This window comes from Trichechus manatus, unplaced genomic scaffold (assembly GCF_000243295.1).
Source record: "Trichechus manatus latirostris isolate Lorelei unplaced genomic scaffold, TriManLat1.0 scaffold00103, whole genome shotgun sequence".
Lineage (NCBI taxonomy): Eukaryota > Metazoa > Chordata > Mammalia > Sirenia > Trichechidae > Trichechus > Trichechus manatus.
In genome coordinates this window covers 514,647-518,453 of record NW_004444039.1, presented here as the reverse complement: position 1 = coordinate 518,453, position 3,807 = coordinate 514,647, and the positions used below count along the sequence as shown (strand labels likewise).

Sequence of the window (3,807 nt, the reverse complement as noted above, 5' to 3'; positions counted from 1 at the left end):
CAAATCATCTCAGGTAGAAAACACAGGGAATTCAGAAATACACAGACATCAGTAAAAACTTGAAGTCAGACCGATGGAGGACTTCACAAATACTGGGTGAAAGTCCTGTGTCTTTCTGTGTTTTCACTTGATCCTCCAACAACGAAGGCTGCCAGAGAATGTTGGGATTGAGTAAATCACTTTGGTACATGGCATGGATTGAATTGTGCCCCCCCAAAATATGTATCAACTTGGTTAGGCCATGATTCCCAGTATTGTGTGGTTGTCCTCCATTCTGTGATTGTAGTTTTATGTTAAAGAGGATTAGGGTGGGATTGTAACACCCTTACTAAGGTCACATCCTTGATCCAATGTAACGCGAGTTTTCCTGGGGTGTGGCCTGCACCACGTTTTATCTTACAAGAGATAAAAGGGAAGCGAGCAGAGAGGGGGGCACCTCATTACCACCAAAAGAGCAGTGCCAGGAACAGAGTGCGTCATTTGGACGTGTGGTTCCTCCGTGGAGAAGCTCCTAGTCCAGGGGAAGATTGATGACAAGGACCTTCCTCCAGAGCCAACAGAGAGAGAAAGCCTTCCCCTGGAGCTGACACCCTGAATTTGGACTTTTAGCCTACTTTACTGTGACGAAATGAATTTCTCTTTGTTAAAGCCATCCACTTGTGGTATTTCTGTTATAGCAGCATTAGATAGCCAAGACAGTACATGTTGGCATGGAGTTACATGTAAGCTGTTCTATGTTAGAGGCTGCCAGAGATAAACATGTAAGATTTATGAGATACTGTTCTGAGAATATATCTTTAAGGTGCTGAATAATGTGCTTCATTGTTGGAACACAAAGTATTTCTTTATAGTAATTCTCAGTGGTTAGCTGAGAGTTTAGCTTACCTTTCTGAGCCCCTGGAATTTCCTAGGAAGCTTCCTTTCAGTATCAAGTTTGGCTGCCCAATTCATAGCCTCCTCAAATCAAAATCTGTGATAAACATAAATACTTTCCATCTCTTCATGTAATGCAACTCTGCAGTCAAGCTGTTGGCTACAAAGAAGACATAAAAAATGTGGCCCTGGGGATTTTTTCCGAAGGCTGTTTTAAAAAATACAGCGTTTAAAAGAACAGCAATACCAAAAAACAAACCCGTTGCCATCGAGTTGATTCCGACTCATAGGGATCCTATATGACAGAGTAGAACTACCCCATAGATTTTCCAAGGAGTGGCTGATGGATTCGAACTGCCTACCTTTTTATTATCAGCTGAGCTCTTAACCACTGCACCAAAGAACAACAATGGTAGTAATTAAATCAAAATCTGTTAATGCACTGCAGAGAACAAAAGCTCAACCAACTATAAAGTTATTCCATCTATCATTGAGTCATTATTTATACCACCTAAACATAAAACAAGGAGCCCTAGCGGCACAACGGTTAAGCACTTGACTGCTAACCAAATGGTCAGTGGTTCGAACTCACCCAGTGGCTCCACAGGAGAAAGACCTAGCCATCTGCTCCCGAAAAGATTACAGCTTAGGAAACCCTATGAGACACTTCTACTGTGTCACATGGGGGGCCACTATGAGTCAAAATTGACTTAATAGCCCCTAAAAACAACAAACATAAAACAGGCAGCTGTAGGAGTGTCACAAAAATTTCAAAACCATCATGCCTGCTTGTCTATTGAGAATGACAGATTTCCTTCAGTTAATTTACTTCTTTCTTCATTGTTCTGAAAGAGGACAGAAATTATATTGTTGTAAATTCTAACTCACAATAAAAGACCAGACTTACTGGCCTGACAGAACCTGGAGAAACCCCGAGAGTATGGCCCCCAGACACTCTTTTAGCTCAGTAATGAAGTCACTCCTGAGGTTCACCCTTCAGCCAAAGATTAGACAGGCCCATAAAACAAAACGAGACTAAATGGGCACACCAGCCCAGGGGCAAGGACTAGAAGGCAGGAGGGGACAGGAAAGCTGGTAATAGGAAACCCAAGGTTGCGAAGAGACAGGGTTGACATGTCCTGGGGTTGTTAACCAGTGTCGTAAAACAATATGTGCACTAACTGTTTAATGAGAAGCTAGTATGTTCTGTAAACCTTCATCTAAAGTTCAATTCAAAAAAAAAAATTGTTGTGTTCTAAAAGCAGTTGTGATCAATAGACAAAAAGAACAAACATCTTTAATCGTCCCAAGCAACAGATACTCCCACAACAGGCGCTGATTTTGACAACTACACATTTAAGGCAGAGAAGGAGCAGAGTATGTAGATACCTTGGGGTTATTTGTCTGAAAGTCTAGTTACCAGGACTTTCATTTTAGAAGAAAATCCACAAGACATAAGTTAAGCCTGACCATACCAAGATGCCACATTCAGTTCCCTCTTCTCAATTATCATAGTGTAAAATTTCGCAGCCAAAATTTCTGCATCAGCTGCAGAAAGCAGAAAGCCCAGACATTTCTCTCTTGAGCCCCGAGATTCATCGATGAGCCTCACCAAAAATGGTGGTTGCTCTTCCTCTGCTTTGTCCACCATGTCAGTGATAATGGAAAGAGGTGAGTCTCTCACTTCCCGAGTATTTCTTTCCAGTAGAGCTCCTGCAAGTCTCTAGCATCTGTTCCTGCTGTGGTTGAGTAATGTGTTGACTGCTGTTGCCTCAAAGTACTTTCTCAGAACTGCCTCAGCAGAATCTATCCTGCACTGCATCAGCACTGTGGGTTGTTAAGAGAGAAGAGACCGGGAGTTTTGTAGGCCTCATGTGCATCTAGGCAACTGTTTTGCTGACCTGTAAGAGTCAAAATTCAAAGACAGATGTTAGGTAATCCTTGTTTTATTCTCTTCAGAGTTTAAGGGTAAAATGCCTTCATCCTATCCTTCACATCTTTTTCTGCATCGGTATCTGACAGTTGTTGTTAGGTGCCAACGAGTCGGTTTCAACTCGTAGTGACCGTGTGTGTGACAAAATGAAACAGTGCCCGGTCCTGTGCCATCCTCGTCCTCGTTTCCCAGGAGCACTCTGGCTGTACCTCTTCCAAGACAGATTTGTTCATTCTTCCGGCAGTCCATGGCATAGACAATATTATATATAACGTTTTAGATGGTTAAATTTGTTAGCATGTGTCAGATATCCTAGAGAGTGTAGAGTGAGAAGTGAAAAGAACTAGTGCTCGTTGATTATTTAATATATGTCAGTCATCCTGTTACTTTATGTATATTTGGGAAGAAATAGAAGCACATGTGTACTTTTACTAATGGAGAGACCTGGATTTGAATCCTGGCTCTACTGCTTTATTAACTGTGTGACCTTGAATCTAGTTTTCTTATCTTTAAAAAAGGATAATAAAGCGTACCTAATGGGATTTTGAAGAAGCCCTGGTGGTGCAGTGGTTAAAGCGCTTGGCTGCTAACCAAAAGGTGGGCAGTTCGACCCCCCCAGCCACTCTATGGGAGAAAGATGTGGCCATCTGCTTCCATAAAGATCACAGCCTTGGAAACCCTATGGGGCCATTCTACTCTGTCTTATAGGGTCGCTGTGAGTCAGAATCAACAGCAGTAGGTTAATGGGGTTTTGTGATATGAAAAAGTGGAGTGCCTAGCACATAGTAAGCCCTCAATAAATGTAATCTATTGTTGTTATTATTATCATCTTAATTAGCTTTCATAATAACCTTAGAAAGTTGTTATTATTGTCTCCATATAACTGAAAATGGAGCTGGTTATTGATGCTTGCCTGAGGTTTCAAGTGGGCTAGTGAAGGATCCAGAACCACATTCCAAGTGTTCTAATTTCTTTCCAAGCCTTCGTTCACAAAACTGTTC

At 41.8% G+C, this 3,807-nt stretch overlaps 1 pseudogene; it reads right to left on the bottom strand.

Moving 5' to 3' along the window:
* Nucleotides 1-1,307: 1,307 nt before the first annotated feature.
* Nucleotides 1,308-2,979, bottom strand: LOC101356141 (52 kDa repressor of the inhibitor of the protein kinase-like; annotated as a pseudogene).
* Nucleotides 2,980-3,807: the final 828 nt, after the last annotated feature.